The sequence below is a fragment of the Gadus morhua genome, chromosome 23 (assembly GCF_902167405.1).
Source record: "Gadus morhua chromosome 23, gadMor3.0, whole genome shotgun sequence".
NCBI lineage: Eukaryota > Metazoa > Chordata > Actinopteri > Gadiformes > Gadidae > Gadus > Gadus morhua.
Genome location: NC_044070.1, coordinates 702486 through 721779, shown reverse-complemented (window position 1 = coordinate 721779; position 19294 = coordinate 702486). Strand labels below are relative to the sequence as shown.

At 43.7% G+C, this 19294-nt stretch overlaps 1 protein-coding gene across 1 annotated transcript in view; it reads left to right on the top strand.

Moving 5' to 3' along the window:
• The window catches only part of LOC115537029 (sodium channel protein type 4 subunit alpha), a 297785-nt gene that overhangs the window by 269870 nt on the left and 8621 nt on the right, over positions 1-19294 (top strand). The window lies entirely within an intron of this gene.

Sequence of the window (19294 nt, the reverse complement as noted above, 5' to 3'; positions counted from 1 at the left end):
ATTACAGAAAAAACGAAATCCTAGTCATTGGCCCCAACTATCCAAACAAATAATGCCTTCTACTGGAGACCTGTCAAAACTCATCAAACCTGTTGCAAGAAGCCTTGGAGTCCTCTTTGACAGTAATTTATGTTTTGAGCAACACATCACAATGATTGTACAATCTTGTTTTTACCAACTCCGCAATATTTCTAAAATTCGATCAATTTTAAATCTCAGTGACTCTGAAAGTTTGTTACATTCTTTCATCTCCTCACGACTTGATTATTGTAACAGCCTTTTTACCTGCTTGAGCCAGAAAACACTCAAACGGCTACAGACAGTCCAAAACTCAGCTGCCAGGCTTTTAACAAGATCTAGAAAATATGACCATATCACACCTGTTCTAGCGTCTCTACAATGGCTTCCCGTTTGTTTTAGGATTGATTTTAAGATTTTATGATTACTTTTAAGCAGGGCTCCGAACCGGTTCAAGGAACGAAAACGAAAACCGAAAATGAACGGAATTTTACGAGGAACGGAAACAGGAACGAAAACCAAATGGTCTTCAACTGTTCCGGAACAGAAACGTTATTCTGAAACCCCCAAAACCGGTTAATAACAGTTTTTTTCGTTCTCTATATAGCCTATAAAATTTCACAAAAGCATAGCCTATTTCATGAAAAAATAAAAATATTTCCGGTTGCCGCGTTCACTTCGCCACCCGCTAAGCTCAGTTGTCACAAATTCCCACCACCACCCTGGCGAGAGGCGATTTGGAAGCAACAGTTGCACTGAGCTCTATCTTCGACAAAGGTAACGTGAGCTAACGTGAGTCCAATATATCGCCTTTGCATTGTTTCTTGTTGGTGGGCGTCCGCGTCCAAGTTTCATTGACATGATCAAACAGCCCGCCCGCTCCCTGATGACAGCCCTCACTGCTGTCTACACACAGCTATTTGATAAATGCCAGATTATAAAACACTTAACAATAACAAATAGGGCTGGCCCGAATGCCATTTTTCAGGCTTTGAATACTCGTTGGTTTTTCCGAGCGAATATTCGAATACTCATTCCAGAAAAACACACCATCAAAAACATCATTAATAATCCCTACATACCCCCTGGAACCGATTTTGACAGTATCTGCATATTTGGTTGAAGATTTAATAGCTTTTGAACGTTAATTAGTAGGCCTAACTAAGTAAGTTGGAGTTCCTTAGTTTTTGCGAGGTTTTTCCGTGGAAGCAAACAGCTGTTGTTCCGTACCAAATCAGCTGTCCTCTGCCATCTCAGCCTTTGCGGGATTTTTTCAATTCATTCTCGAACGTGCATCCTTTCAGGGAATTTGTACAATAAATCCATAACAAATACCGAATATTGATTGTCTTATGTGTCCATATTATATCCATTATATTCACCGGGTATTCGCAAGACGCTCACGCTCTGCAGCAAGCAAGTCACAGTTGATTGGCGCGGCGCTGTACAGCGAACGTAAACAAACAACTAAGCTAAGGTTAGCCTTTCACTAAACATTACTTTTGCTCCCGAGATCCCGCTAATGTTGTTATAAAGTAAAGGGAAACAAGATATCTATTCTTCCTCCACCTCTCTCGGTTCTCTGTTTGGTGTCGCTTATAGTTTGCCTCCCTCGCTCTGGTAACGTCACGTACGTGAAACAACAAAGCTCTGAATACTGATTTAAGCTTGGAATACAAATTTTCCCAACGAGTATTTGAATATTCTAATAATTCGGGCCAGCCCTAATAACAATGCGGGACAACGTCTCAATTTGCGGGACGTGTACAAAGTAATGGAAATGCGGGACTGTCCCGCACAAAGCAACACATCTGGTCACCCTTTTATCGACCACAAAAATAGACTAGGCCCAATAACACTGCCGGAACGTTAAGAACGAACGTTATTTTACGTTCCGAACCGGTTCAGGAACGATATGTTGGTGGCGGAAGGCAAGAACGAAAACGTTAAATATACCGGTTCCGTTCGGAGCGGAACGATTGAAAAATAATTTCGTTTTCAAGCCCTGCTTTTAAGGCTCTACATGACTTGGCCACAGCATATATTTCAGAGCTTTTAGTCCCCTATGTGCCGTCTCGTAGTCTGAGGTCCTCAGGCAGTAGACTGCTGTTCCTCCCAGTGTCCAGGCTCATAACTAAAGGGGACAGAGCTTTCTCCATACGGGCACCGAAGCTCTGGAATGACTTGCATGAGGAAATTAGGTTGACTGAGTCACTGCCCATTTTTAAATCTCTCCTCAAAACCCACTTATACCGGAGATCTTTTCCAGACTTCTTCTTTCTGTACTTCACATGTATTTTATGCTCTTTATTGGGTGTCAAGTAACTATGTTGCGAGACAACCTATTGTTTTTGTATAAATTCCTATAATTATTATTTACCTGACATGGGAGTCTATGGCAGCCCATAAAACCGCTTGGTGAAAAGTTGTGAAATTTTGCACACTGGTTCAGGCCAGCCCCATTAGCCCAACATGCCAATTTCAGGTCGCTAGCCCAACAGCTCTAGCGCCACCAACAGGTCAAATTTGCACATGCATTCATGTTTATAACTTTTGACCCATTCACCCAATATTCACAAACCAGGTATCATTAGATTCCTTGAACCAAGCCGAGTTCAACGCACCCTATGACGTCATTTTGCGCCATGATGGATTTTCCGCCATCTTGGTTTATGTCAAAAACCTTCAAAATGCTACTTCTATCACAAATTTTGTCAAATCATCTCGGAACTTAGCACACACAATCTTAAGGCCATGCTTGATTAAAAACATCGAATCGATTTTTCAAATTCAAAACCGTTTGGCCGCTACAGCCAATCAAATTTGGTGGCAAAGCCGCAGGAAGTGAGACGATTTCTCAGCAGCCCTTTGACATATCATAACCAAACTTGGTACAAAGACCCATGACCCCATCATGGTGACACTGAATGCTTTTGGTGACCTATGACCTCTAAGAGGCGCTGTTATTAATGTCGATGTGTTTTGACTCCTCTCTCTTCACATGAGTTTAAATTATGTCCGATCTTCATGAAACTTGGCATATATGATCTTCAGACCAAGCTGAACAAATGTATCGAACAGCTCTCTCAAATTCAAAACTGTTTGGCCGTGACAGCCAATCAAACTTGACGGGAAGTGAGCCGATTTCTCAGCAGCCCTTTGACATATCATAACCAAACTTGGTACAAAGACCCATGACCCCATCATGGTGACACTGAATGATTTTGGTGACCTATGACCTCTAGGAGGCGCTGTTATTAATGTCGATGTGTTTTGACTCCTCTCTCTTCACATGAGTATATTTCATGCAAATTTTCAATGTCTGGTGATGCTATCAGACCTCCCCGTATAGCTAGTAAATGATATCTCACGGAAACATCCGCGACAGCCAATGATATTCGACCGCAAAGCCGCCAAACCGGAAACACGGCAATATCTCAGCAGCCCTTTGACATATCATAACTAAACTTAATACATAGACCCATAACATCATCATGGGGGCACTCAATGAATTTGGTGACAATTGACATCTAGGGGGCGCTATAATTAATGAAGACGTGTTTTAACTCCTCTCTCTTCACATGAGTATATTTCATGCAAATTTTCAATGTCTGGTGATGCTATCAGACCTCCCCGTATAGCTAGTAAATGATATCTCACGGAAACATCCGCGACAGCCAATGATATTCGACCGCAAAGCCGCCAAACCGGAAACACGGCAATATCTCAGCAGCCCTTTGACATATCATAACTAAACTTAATACATAGACCCATAACATCATCATTGGGGCACTCAATGAATTTGGTGACAATTGACATCTAGGGGGCGCTATAATTAATGAAGACGTGTTTTAACTCCTCTCTCTTCACATGAGTACATTTCTAACTTATTTCCAATGCCTGATGATACTTTCAGACCACTCCATATAGCTTATAAATTATTTCTCATGGCAACATCAGAACTTGGCCGCCATGTTGAAAGTTGTCAAAATCAGTTGTACATGTCCACAGGCCACAAATTATGTCCGATCTTCATGAAACTTGGCATATATGATCTTCAGACCAAGCTGAACAAATGTATCAAACAGCTTTCTCAAATTCAAAACCGTTTGGCCGTGACAGCCAATCAAACTTGACGGCGCTCATTAATGGGTAGACACTGTACTCTTGTGGCGACAAGCAGTACTTAATGTATAATGCAACAATGGCTATATTTACCATTCCGCCCACTTACAATATAAACTGCAATTCCCACTGGATTAGATGCTTCACGAACCACCTCCAGAAAGGATGCTTGTTTACATTGTGTCTCTTTCAGGGATATTGTTCCGAATACCCCTATGTATTTGTGACATTTGCTCTGTCAGGCAGACTGTATTGCGCCCTTACCTCTAGGTGGGATCATTTTCCCATTTGGTAAACATTGACGCGTACTCGCATAATGCTCATCCCACCGGCTGTCGGTATTGCCGATTACCGAGACGGTCGTCATGTAGCCCCCCGGCCGATTACGTCCGTATTTAGCTTACCCAGAATTAGCTTACTAGCGAGTCCCCTTATGCTTGACACCCACATTGCTGCTCGCAGCTATATTTTTAATTGTGTTTTTATTGTTCAGCACTTTGTAAATGTGTTTTGAAAAGTGCTATATAAATAAAGTTTATTATTATTATTATTATTACAGCCATTCTGATTGGCTGGAATCCACTGCACTTTGTTAAAGTGACAGGATATCTATTTGAACCTATTTTTACCGAGGTTACATGAACTATCAGTGAAAAAAAATTGGATTACCATCCAAGCAGACCAAATACATTGAAGGTCACTTGCGGCATGTTAATGCAATAATTTGGGGGGAATTCGGTCGAACTAAGTAATTTAATTTGACTAAATGTGAGATACCCAACTCCGTCGTGTAGGATGCCCTCTTGTCTAATTTCAAGACTCCAGAAAGTAAGAGTTTGCTTGGATGGTCCCAGTGTATTTTGAAAAATGCACCCCCTGCCGGCGACTTTCATTGGTTACCGCTGCAATTTTGTCCCGCCCACGGACGCACTGCTTCGTACGGATATTAATCACTTTGGCTACAGTTGTACCACATAGACTTGTTGCAAAAGTATCCACAGGAAAACAACAGCTGAGGCTCGTAGCAGCAGATTCGAGCAGTTGTATTGATGGACTTGTGCTCGCTCATTAAAATGCTCATTGAACATAGCGATCTATATAATTTCATTTGTGTGCAACTTCTGATGAGTTCACATTTGGGTTTACGAATGCACACCTTTGGGCATGTTCTCTATGAAACACGGGTGTGTGAATGTGTTTTGCACCAACTGCCCCGCAATGATCGTAGCAAAAGTGTCAAGTGCATGACTCTTTGAAGTTGTAATGCACAGGATAGGATTTGTGCACCTGTAACACAGACTTGTGAACTCGTAGACCCTATTTAGCGTTTACAATGGTAGAAAAAATATTTACGACATCAAATGTACTGTTACACATTTGTGACTTTAGAGTACACATGCAAAATAAATATTTAGGACTTCAAATTTACTGTTACACATTTGTGTCTTTAGTGTACACCAGGGGCGGAGTGGGGCACTAATAGCCACCGGGAGAATCCTCCCCGGTCCGGCCCTCCCCCCCACCCCCACATGTTAGGGTCACCGCGTTATACAGTATTAACGGTGTTGAGGCCAACACCCATTACTCAACACCGGCAACACCGTTTTCTTTAGTTTTTTTTCAGAAATGAACAAAAAATTCGGTAAAAATAATGTAAAATAGGCCACAGTTCTGCTCGGTGCGGAAGAGAATTGGCGCTCCGAGAATTGGCGCAATTCCTTACAAGACTGGTAACCATAGCAACGCCGGTAAACAAAAGCACTCCGGATGGCCGTAGTGCTCCTCGCAATACAGCCATCCGGAGGTGCACAGAGCTTTTGGCCGTGATATTATGTATAAAATTATATTATATTATTATATATAGAACGTTATAAGACGCTGTCACCGAGCGTGAGAGGAGAGTTGACGGTTGACCTAGTTTCAAAGTTGATAGCGTTTATACTCGGTAATACCGGTGTTGACACGACTACACGACTACTACTACATGTTCCGAATCTGTTAACATATTCTCCATCCATTAAAAGAGAAAGATCTGTTAAGTCATTAATTCGTCTGAAATATACCAGCCAGCACATACACATTTGACTAGCAGCTTGTGCTAGCTCCCGCCTAGCAATAACGTCAATGGTGGAGCTCTGGCTAACTGTTTTTCTGTCTATTCACCTTCACAACTCGTTAATTCCTGACTTCGGAATAAATCCGTTATTTTTGAGCACTTAGATGCATCCAGCATCCGCTTCTTCTTTATTCTGGCCTTTTCTCTTCTTGCCTTCCATGAGTGCCACAACAAGCAAAAGCAAGCAATCACGAACTTGCTCGTTGTATGTTCTCGAGACATACATTTCGGGGATTTTCACGGCGTCTTGACGGGGAATAAATTATGCTCAGGGCCGGCTTGCAGACGCCTCGCGACCGCTCACAGCTGTGGGCCGGTCCAACTGACTTTGCAGGCCGCTCATAATTGTGGGCCGGTCCACCTGACATCGCTGGCCGGCCGGCCAACCGGGAAACCTCCCAATCGTCCCGACGGCCAAACCGCCTCTGGTGTACACATACAAAATCTGCAGGTACAGGTGCTAAAGACTTTTGCGACCATAATACCTTCATACAATCTGGCAACACTGCCTGAACGTCCTCCAAAAGGCTTATTATTGGTCGGTTATTTTTGGTCGAGGGATATTGTGCTTAAGGCTTTTCACCCCCCGCCTCATTCTAGTTAGGCGGAGGCGGAGTTGCATCTCCTGTGCCCGGTTCGGGCGTTGGCTATGTACGTGAATCGCTCGGCCGTGTTCCACTCCACACAACAGTTGTTTGTGTGTTATAGCGACGCTAGCAGGGGCCGCGCTCTCTCTAAGCAGCGGTTTTCTCGCTAGGTATGTGAAGGTGTTTGCTTAGCCTACTCGCAGCAGGGCTTGGCGCCACCGTTGGGCATTAAAGCTCACTCCACACGGAGCGTGGCCGCTTCAACGGCTCTACTCAAGGGCGTTTCGGTGGAAGACATCTGCGCGGCTGCGTCTTGGTCTTCCCCCGGCCCCTTTGTCTGTTTTTACATGTTAGACATGTCCAGGGGCTCACTCGGCAACTCTGTGCTGGAGTCCGGGAGCCTTTTTACGGCTTAAGAATATAGACATGTTCGTTAAAGCGGCGTGGTTGGATTTCCTCTCGCCGGCTGGCGAGTTGGACTTGATTACCAGTCTTACTCTCCCACCTTTTTTCAAATGAAAAACAGGCTAGGGGGGTTTTCTATTGGCTCGCCAATTGTCAGGTGGTTTTGTTTGCCAGTGTGGCACTCCCGCCGTTTTCTTCAAATAAGAAACGGCAGAGAGAGTCCCATTATTGGAGAGCCGGATTCCGTACCTCCGCCCCCGGTGGTAGCAGACCTAATGGAAACCGTGTTGCTCTTGTTTTTCTTTTCCTTTTCATGGGTTCCATGAAGCACGGATTAGAGCCGGAAGACTCACTTTTTTCTCCCTTGATCATTGCCTTGCTTGATCTAGGAGGAATTCGTTTTTTATTAAGCTGTTCTGTTTTACACTTCCTTGGCTTTTTTGAGTCTTAATGTGCTCTGGTGACTTGGGTCGTTTTGACTGGGGTCCAGCAGGAGTACATTGATCGGGCTCCGCTCGCAGCTTCACATTAGCCCATAAGGCGAAGCCCAGACGGCGTAGCCTACATGAAATAGAACGATAGTTATGTTATTATAACTCTAGTTCTATGATTGTAGGCGTAGCCGTCTAGTTTCCCACCTGCTGTACCCTCCAAATGCTGAAAGAAAAGCGTGGAGGATGAGCGACGGTATACACCGAGTTATATAGACACGATACCGTGGGGAAATGTGGGCGGTGCCCACGCTGATAGGTGCATAGTTTGAATTTTCAGGGGACAAGCCCATAAGGCGAAGCCTAGACGGCTACGCCTACAATCATAGAACTAGAGTTATAATAACATAACTATCGCTATCCGTTTTTAGTATGACTTAACCAACATTACGTCTTTCTTCTGTTTGGCGCACATGGCTAATTTGCATACGTGCACAGGACTGGCGGGCTCTGCAAGGCAAATAATCAAACATATTTATTTATCTTTCTAGGTGTCTATCTATCAACGCATGTCTCTAGTTTTAATGTGATGTATTTTTTGTATGTCCAGTCAGACTTGTTGTCTCCCTTGTTCTGTGTGGTGTTGCAGGCTATACTGTCCTGTGTGAGCCCAATCACCTACATGAATTCCCAACGATTTGTGTCGTTTGGTATTAATAAAGACTAAACTAGGCTATCTATCTATCTAGGCTATTAATTAACAATTATTCGGCGAAGTGAATAGCCCCGTCGACCTTCGGTCTTGGGGGCTATTCCCCAGTATTCCCAGAGCCTGTGGTGAATAATTGTTTATTAAATGTTTTAGTATATACTACACGTGAACACTCCAGGAATAAACAAGATAACACTTTTTGCCGGGATTTATTTGTTTTTATTAGCAGTTTATTTGTTTTTATTAGCAGGCATTTTGCGATGAAAACATTATTGAGTTTGAGATGTCAATCATGCCCAATATCCTGAGACAGCGAACCAATCAAATTGCGCAATCTTAGGAGGTTCACTGTAGCATATACTAACTATACATAATATCTATGTATTTATCTATGGATCTGTATAATCTGCTGAACACTCTATTACTAGTCTCTAACCTCCAGGGTCTCAATGCGGCATTGGTCCGTATCTCCCCATCATGCAATGCATTCTGGGGGAAATGAGAATCAATAGCAAACCGCTAAAATAGTACCTACTTTTTCGTTTTACATTCCGTTTTGTGATACCTAACAACATTAAATACAATGGATAACAGTTTAAATTAGGGATGGGCGTGAGGAATCGATTACTCGAGTACTCCTCGTTACAAATGAACTCGGTTGGTGGACAGGCAAACTCGAGTTTGCATATACACACACAAACAAAGTTTTCTGAAGCAAATGTTTTAATTTTATGTCGGCGCCACTAACGCATGCCATGGGCACAAAGCAAATTAAATGCATCCATTTCTGTGTGGCGCGTTCCGTGCCGTGTGCAGGCACGCCAGAATTCAAAAAGTTAAGAGATTTAAGAGAATAGGAGATCATAAGGTGAAATGTAAAATATGCCAAGCGAAATCGAGCTACCAGAAAGTACTATGCGGCAACATATGCTCCTGAAACACAACGGTGAGTTCGGGATAGCAGACCCGCAGCAACCAAGTGTGTCGGCTATTTTCACCACCGCAAGACGTAGCTTTAATCCCGGCCGTGAAGAGAACATCACAACGCTGAGTATTTCCATAGTCCATTTGCTGCCGTTTTATTTGCAGCTTTAAATTATTTGCAATGGTTAGGCTACTTGTTTCGTTTTTGTTTTTTTTAAACTGTTACAGGCCTTGGTTCGACGTGATTTAAATTGTGAGACACATATTTATTTTTGTAAGGAAAATGTGTTTTGAACATTTGCAAAAATAAATAATGAATACTCTGATAACTGTTTTGATGGAGAATAAGCATTACATGTGTGGTTGGTAATATTGCTGTTCATCATCAGGCCTATTCCTGCTGCAGATGCGTTGCATTCTAAAAATAGATTCGACTAAACGAGTACTCGATTGAACCTCGAGGAATTCCTTCGATCACTCGAGTTTGGAATTTACTACTCGTGCCCATCCCTAGTTTAAATCTTTATTACCAACAAGCAAATTCGTTGCAAAATTTACCCTGCAACATGGCCTTTAAATGATATCGAAATTCCATTTAGATATTATTGAAGATACAAATGTGTCGATTTGTTAAATGGTTTGAACGAAGATAAAGGGTTGAAAATACATTTAGTTACGTCTTACCCTGCGTTCACACCAAAAGATGCAAAAAGTTGACGCGCAGCACGATCCCATTCAAAGTGAATGTAGAGACGCTTTGCTGCCGCAGCACTTGCTGCGGAGAAAACCGGCAGCAAAATTTGATTTGTGGCGCGGCAAAATCAGATTTACAGCGCAGCACGCCCGTGCCCACGGGCGGCGGGCGCGTTCACGTATTTTGCGGCGCGTCAAATGCTGCTCGAGTTGAAATATTTCAACTTTTCGGCAGCAAACGCGTGATGACAGCCAGTCAGCATTCAACAGCGTTGCCACTGAGGCGTTGCCACTGAGTGACATGCCGTAACAGCCAATCAGTGTTACTCCCTTGGAGTGACCTAGAGTTCACTACCGTTGCATTTATTTAGTAACTCGAAAAAACCCACAAATCAGCATTTTGTAGTGTAGTTGTGTTTACAGTTAAACTAAACTATGAATATGCTAAAGGGCTAGAATAACAACCCCAAACAAAACCCAGTTGGAGAGACGCCGAGATCGTTTAATGGCCTGTGGCATGTGCCACCGCGACCACTGACATACCATGGCATATGCCGTTCTGGAACGGTAACTGCCGTTCTGAAACGGTAACTGCCGTCGCGACCACTGACATACCATGGCATATGCCGTTCTGGAACGGTAAATGCCGTTCTGAAACGGTAACTACCGTTCTGAAACGGTAACTGCCGTCGCGACCACTGACATACCATGGCATATGCCGTTCTGGAACGGTAACTGTACGTCCACACCAGGAGCGACCAAAGCGTCAAAGACGCTTTGGTCGCTCACAAAGTTTCGCTGCGAATTTTTCTGTTCGCTTTGGTCGCTCAAGTCGCTCATGACGTACAATTCAATTATGCAGACGCATTTAAAGGAGCCGTATGCGTTTAGTAGGCCCTACAGACAGCCATATCAAATAGTGAACTCTCCCATACACCTTGGCCATATTGCCGAGACGGTTTTGCTTGTTCGATAAAGTGCTTCGACAACAAGTAGGACAGTGATTCCCCCCCAATACAAAAAAAATCCTAAAATGTAGGCTAATTACAACCGAGAACAAAAAACCCTGCGTGCTGTAGTAGTTAAAATATTTTTCACTGATCTGGATCTGCAAATCATGATCTGCACTCATTCGTCGCATTCAAAACAAATAGACATTCGCGCACATGGCTAATTTGCATACGCGCACAGGACTGGTTGGCTCCGCAAGGCAAATAATGGAACATATCGATCTATCTAGGCTTTTCTGTCTATCTATCTATCAAAGCGTGTCTAGTTTTAATGTGATGTATTGTGTGTATGTCCAGTCAGACTTGTTCTGTGTGGTCTTGTAGGCTACTGTCCTGTGTGGGCCGAACCACCTAAATGGATTCCCGACGATTTGTGTCGTTTGGTATTAATAAAGACTTGACTAGGCTTTCTATCTATCTAGACTAGATATATCCCTTGTGATTTATCCCTCGTCTTGTCGATTAGTTTGTTTATGTGACGATTTCAAAAACTTTTTTGGTTTTGTTTAAAGCATGCTACACGCGATTGGTTGGTTAGATTGGTGGCATGGAGAGCAAATTAAAATGATTCCCGCTTAAATACGAACGTTCTAGATGTTCCCGCTTATCATCACTTGATATCCAAACCACTACGGCGTTTCGATCTCTGAACTGAAAAGGGGTGGGTTCGTACAACACCGGGTGCCCAGTTACAGCCGCGATTAATACTTCAGCCGACATTTTGTTCAGTGAGTGAATAAAGGTAGGTAGGAACCAAAGTGCCTGCCGATGTTCCCTGGGATCCACGCAAGCGAAGAGCGTCTACATTCCGATTGGCTGTCAGTGTTTGGCCGCTGAAGCGAATAATAGTCATTTGCATAAAGTTAAAAAGTTTTCAACTTCTTTTTGACGCTCTGGTCGCTCAACTTTGGCCGCTGGTAGCGTTGGTCGCTTTGGTCGCTTTGGTCGCTCTTGCCCATAGAAAGTGAATGACTTCCGGCGATTTGGTCGCTCAATTCGCTTCTGGTGTGGACGGACAGTAACTGCCGTTCTGAAACGGTAACTGCCGTTCTGAAACGGTAACTACCGTTCTGAAACGGTAATGCCATGGCATATGCCGTTCTGGAACGGTAACTGCCGTTCTGAAACGGTAACTACCGTTCTGAAACGGTAATGCCATGGCATATGCCTTTCTGGAACGGTAACTACCGTTCTGAAACGGTAACTGCCGTTCAGGTGGAACGGTAACTGCAGTTCCCAACAATGGTATGTGACACCAGCATAACTCCTCCGTATAATTTCAAGACAGGTATTGCCATAAATGTAAAGGTATATATATTTGGTATTTATTGACACAATATCACAACATAACGCCGTAAATAAAGGGATTTACACGTTTCTCTCGTCCGTGCTGTTGTAAGGATATTTCCGATCTGTTTGTTGTTGCTTTTGTAATGACAGTTGCTTTTGAAAACAGCCGGACTTGCTCCGATGACGGTAGTTATAGCCTAGCCTTCTAGGTGGCCATAGAGCTATAGTCTATTGCTTTGTTCCAATATCCATACTATCCGCAGTCATTATACTTTATTTTAGTATGACTTATTTTTTATATAGTTTGAGTACGTAGTGCGTTGCCAGTTTCTACTGGCACCTACCGTTTTTCCGCTGGCATGCCACTCATGTAAAATGGTATTACCAGTTTCTACTGGCACCTACCGTTTTTCCGCTGGCATGCCACTCATGGAAAATGGTAATTACCAGTTTCTACTGGCACCTACCGTTTTTCCGCTGGCATGCCACTCATGTAAAATGGTATTACCAGTTTCTACTGGCACCTACCGTTTTTCCGCTGGCATGCCACTCATGGAAAATGGTATTACCAGTTTCTACTGGCACCTACCGTTTTTCCGCTGGCATGCCACTCATGGAAAATGGTAATTACCAGTTTCTACTGGCACCTACCGTTTTTCCGCTGGCATGCCACTCATGGAAAATGGTAATTACCAGTTTCTACTGGCACCTACCGTTTGCCAGTAGATATTCCTTTCCTGTGGTATTTGCCCGTTCATACACACATACCACTCATGATTCACAGCTACACAATCATTCTTATAAAAACGGTAGGTGCCAGTAGAAACTGGTAATTACCATTTTCCATGAGTGGCATGCCAGCGGAAAAACGGTAGGTGCCAGTAGAAACTGGTAATACCATTTTCCATGAGTGGCATGCCAGCGGAAAAACGGTAGGTGCCAGTAGAAACTGGTAATTACCATTTTCCATGAGTGGCATGCCAGCGGAAAAACGGTAGGTGCCAGTAGAAACTGGTAATACCATTTTACATGAGTGGCATGCCAGCGGAAAAACGGTAGGTGCCAGTAGAAACTGGTAATTACCATTTTCCATGAGTGGCATGCCAGCGGAAAAACGGTAGGTGCCAGTAGAAACTGGTAATACCATTTTACATGAGTGGCATGCCAGCGGGAAAACGGTGGTTCCAGTAGGAAATGGAACTTCCGATTAACATAATTGGCTTGCCAGCGGAAAAACTTTTGGCCTGTATGCCATGATACCACTGGATCATGTCGATATAGAAAGGTTTATGACACTGGATCAGGGTTAAATGATAGGAACCTATAGGCCTACTTAAAATATTTGGTTAAACACCAATAAGAACAAATGCAAAACTTAATATTTGGCCTATTGAATAGTTATGAGCTGAAGCAGTCATACAGTAGGCTTTATTATAGGCTACGCTACTAGAACATCTTGATAAAACACGAGTGGAAAAATGGATCACTGTCTAGCCATAGCCTACAGTGCCACCCCTATAGGGACCTGGCTCTGGTGCACTAACCGGAAACTACGATCGCAACCGCAATAAACATCTCGCTTTGAACGGTGAACTCTTTACACATAGTAGTTATAAAGCTATTAAAACTACAAAATGACTCCATTAATGCAGGATACGTGGAAAATGCATGGACCTATTAAAGAAAATGCGCCGACGTTGGCTCAGCCTGGCTCCGCCTCTTCAGCTACGTAGCTAAGATCGCTGCCGTGGAGCACGAAAGGTATACATCAATCCACACTCATCGGTTTGACCGTTTTGAGTATACCATTCGGGTCCTTTCACTACACTTCCTTTCGCCCTGATCTTAATTGCAACGCACTACGTACTCAAACTATATAAAAAATAAGTCATACTAAAATAAAGTATAATGACTGCGGATAGTATGGATATTGGAACAAAGCAATAGACTATAGCTCTATGGCCACCTAGAAGGCTAGGCTATAACTACCGTCACCGGAGCAAGTCCGGCTGTTTTCAAAAGCAACTGTCATTACAAAAGCAACAACAAACAGATCGGAAATATCCTTACAACAGCACGGACGAGAGAAACGTGTAAATCCCTTTATTTACGGCGTTATGTTGTGATATTGTGTCAATAAATACCAAATATATATACCTTTACATTTATGGCAATACCTGCCTTGAAATTATACGGAGGAGTTATGCTGGTGTCACATACCATTGTTGGGAACTGCAGTTACCGTTCCACCTGAACGGCAGTTACCGTTTCAGAACGGTAGTTACCGTTCCAGAAAGGCATATGCCATGGCATTACCGTTTCAGAACGGTAGTTACCGTTTCAGAACGGTAGTTACCGTTTCAGAACGGCAGTTACCGTTTCAGAACGGCAGTTACCGTTTCAGAACGGCAGTTACCGTTTCAGAACGGCAGTTACCGTTCCAGAACGGCATATGCCATGGTATGTCAGTGGTCGCGACGGCAGTTACCGTTTCAGAACGGCAGTTACCGTTTCAGAACGGCAGTTACCGTTTCAGAACGGCAGTTACCGTTTCAGAACGGCAGTTACCGTTCCAGAACGGCATATGCCATGGTATGTCAGTGGTCGCGGTGGCACATGCCACAGGCCAATAAACGATCTCGGCCCTACTGCCCAGTTGGGTGCCAGGCAGCACCAGCCTTCCAGGCTCCGAATGGTCTCATGAACCCATAAACGACGGGCATTCCGACGTCTCTCCCTCTTCCACAACAGGTAAAGACATGCAATGCTCGTAATGTCGGCCATGGTTGTGAATGAATTCAGAAGCACCGCGGGCAAAACTTGCCATGCCGCGAAACTTCCCGCGCTGCAAAACTGCGGCGCAGCAAAACTTTTGCTGCGCGTCAAAACCTTTGCTGCGCCGCAAAACTTTTGCTGCGCAGCAAAACTTGATTTGCTGCGCCGCAAAACTTCGGCGACAGCGCGTTCGGGCAGCAAATGCATCTTTTGGTGTGAACGCAGGGTTAAACAGTTGAAGTACCAGAGGACGGCTCTGTCGTCCTCCCATTGACTCCCGTGTTAAAAAAGATAGTATTTTAAAAGTAGAATATCTAAAAAGGCATAAAATATTTAAAAAATCTGAAAAGAAGCGCCCGATTCCAAGCTACTCTGAACATTTGAAAATGTAAATGTTGTCTCTAGGTGAAAAATGTATAGGTCCCAAAGTTTGTAGAGAATAATAAAGAGGAAAGAAACAAAGAAGAAAACTTAAAGAGCCCATGCCATTAAAATCACATTTTTCCTATTGTTTGTTAAATAACATAGGTCTGAATAAGTTTGTGACCTGTGGTAAGTTTGAAATCTATGCAGTTTGTCTGCTGAATGCAATGGGCAATGAAAGGAAAAAGGCAGAAGAAATGAGCCGATCTGGATAAGGTGACACTGTGACGTAGCGTTGTCAAATTATTATTCATGGCCCTGCCCACTTGGTTGGTTCGTAACCACCCACAAGAATTCTGAAGGAGTCGTGATTGAGCTAGTGCTAAATGCTAATACGTGTACGGTAGTTGCTTAGTTCATAGTAACAGGCTAGTTACAGAATTTTGAATGCAATGGCAGAACGACATCGAACTACATGAACTGCGACATGCTGCCTGCCTCCGGTTGCCGCGAGGCACCACCGCCGCGAAGCACCACCGCCCGGCAGCGGGCAGCCGGGCGGTGGTGCCTCGCGCCGGCAGCAGGCAGCGCACGGTTCTGTCTACTACAGATTGATGTGGAAGTGGAAGAACCAGAGACGTCGGAGAACCCGACGAAGTCCTTTGTGATTCATTATATCGTCTGGACGTGCACACAGCTTTTGGCCGTGATAATATGTATTATTTGATATAGATATCTATGTATTATATGATATTATTTAGATATAGAGCTCCAGGACTGTAACGCAAGTGTTGTACACTTCCTTGTTATTTGGATAACCGTTCTGCTGTTGGTGTGATGGCGCATAACACGTCGGACTCTCGTCTCTGGTATTTCTACAACTAGACCCGTAGTGGGGGTTATCTCAGCCATGGTTGAGAATGAATTGGGGGAAAGGAACTTTGGCTTTGACTCCCTGAAGTCATGAACCACGACATGGAGGAGAAAGGGATTGTTGACCGCGGTCGTCTCCCGCCGGAGCCTCGCTGCCGATGGACCATCGCCTCGGCTTCAGGATGCGGTGATTAGCGCTGACAGCTGCCGAGGCGGCGGGAAGCAGGGCTCAAGCGGGATACATTCGCGGCAACAATCCTTTTCTCCTCCATGTCGTGGTTCATGTAGCCTACTTCAGGGAGTCAAAGCCAAAGTTCCTTTCCCCCAATTCATTCTCAACCATGGCTGAGATAACCCCCACTACGAGTCTCGTTGTAGAAATACCAGAGACGAGAGTCCGACGTGTTATGCGCCATCACACCAACAGCAGAACGGTTATCCAAATAACAAGGAAGTGTACAACACTTGCGTTACAGTCCTGGAGCTCTGCTCTATATCTAAATAATATCATATAATACATAGATATCTATATCAAATAATACATATTATCACGGCCAAAAGCTGTGTGCGCGTCCAGACGATATAATGAATCACAAAGGACTTCGTCGGGTTCTCCGACGTCTCTGGTTCTTCCACTTCCACATCAATCTGAAGTAGACGCGGTCGTTTGAGATTCATAATAACCTATCGTCTGGAGGCTCACACAGCTTTTGGCCGTGATAATATATATTATATATTATATGATATAGATATCTATGTATAATATGGGTTTCTAAGAGCCATTACGATACATCCACCGTAAACAGAGCGCATGGTACCGTGGCTACAAGCTGCTCAGGGCCAGGTGATAATATATATTATATATTATATGATATAGATATCTATGGATAATATGGGTTTTTACGAACCATTGCGATACATCCACCGTAAACAGAGCGCATGGTACTGTCAGTGGCTACAAGCTGCTCAGGGCCACACCCCCACCCCCCTCCTTGACCTGCCTTGACACGCCCACCATATACAGAGCGCATGGTAGTGGCTACAAGCTGCTCAGGGCCACACCCCCACCCCCCTCCTTGACCTGCCTTGACACGCCCACCAAAACAGCGCGTTTGAGGGAAGCTCAATGTGCGACTGTTTCAGAGTGACTGTAACTCTGCACCACGGCTGAATTTCGGGGACTTCTTTGAATACTGTGTTTGTGGCCCACTAATACCTATATTAAAGCATCATAAAATAGAATGGCATGGGATCTTTAATAGTTGAGTGCTGCATGCAGCACTCAACTATTGTTCTTCATAAGTTTTATTCTCTTTCATTTTTATTCTCTACAAACTTTGGGACCTTTCTCCTTCCTCAATTTTTCCCCTAGAGACCTCATCAAATTTTAAAATATTCAAAATAGCTTGGAATCAACACATTTTTTATGATTTTTAAAATATTTGATACTTATACTATACCTTTTTTTAACATGGGAGTGAGTCGTCCTCCCATTGACTGGTACTTCAACTAAAGTTAAGACCTAACTGAATACATTTTCAACCGTTTATCTTCGTTCAAACCATTTAACAAATCTACACACTTGTATCTTAAATAATATCTAAACTGAATTTTCGATATCATTTAGACTTTCTTCAGAATCACAGTTTTAGTTTCATACCGCTTTGTTTTCAGTTGGTCTCATTGAGTTACGTTGACGCTGGAACGTGAGGACGTTCAGCAGTGTTGCCAGATTGGGCGTTTTTGCCGCTGGATTGGGCTACTTCTGGAGGACGTTCAGGCAGTGTTGCCAGATTGGGCTGTTTTTCCCGCTCTATTGGGCTACATTTACACACACCGGCTCGGTATTCTCTTAAAGACACTTAAAGACACTTAAAGACACACACACACACACACACACACACACACACCAGTAGTGCAGGGCAATACATTTGACCCTTTATATTTCTGCATTTTTAGCAATGCTTTGCGCTTTTCATTTAGCTGTCACTTTATTTGTTTCCAACCATTTACTTTTTCTTAAATGGTGTGCATGTTTACGTTGTTTACGCCATTTAGACTTTTGAATTTTTGTTCAAATCCCTTCACTTGCTTGATTTAAGCCATTTAATGTTTCTTTATGTCTTAATCTATGTGGCTTTATTAAAAACTATTTTCAACCTCAGTTTGTACTACAGCACTCACCGCGTTTTCTGCAGGAAATGCATTTTCGAGTTATATAATATCATATCTAATATCACGGCCAAAAGCTATGTGCGCCTAGGATGATATTATGAATCATAAAGACTGCGTCTGACGTCGCTGGCACTTCCACAACAAGTAAAGACTCATAGTGGGGGATATCTCGGCCATGGTTGAGAGGAATTGAGGGAAAGGAACTTTGACCTTGACTCTCTGAAGTCCATGAACCGCGACATGGAGGAGAAAGGTATTATACTCCGGGGGCTGAGCTGCCAGACTTGCCGCCGAGCTCCCCGTGCTAGAGCTGCCGGACTGCCGCCGAGACCTACCCCCGCCGGAGCTGCCATTTCTGACGGCAGTTCAACACTACGCACAATAAACAACACGCAAACAATAAAGACCCCAAACCCGTTAACCCCACTTAACCTAACAGAAACAAATTGACAAAAGGCAATAAACCCCTTTTTCCCAACCAGCATCACGAATACCCAGACTCCCCGGGGGGTAGGAGTCGCCACAATATTTACCATCTGAAAATTCCGTTAGGAAACCCCGTATTTTCCAAAGTGTCGAATTGCGCATGTGCACTGTAGTTGGCCCAGCCTCAGACAGAGTCTGACTTAAACCCGTGTGTCTTGCTAACAAAGATACTACACTGAGCCCAACTCTTGACCCAAAACTCAACATTGTTGGTTGGACTAAATTGCATTGCACAATTGACATGAATACTTAATGTTTTACATTCATTTTACTCAGAAATCATAATGAGACCAACAATTTTAAGTTTTCGT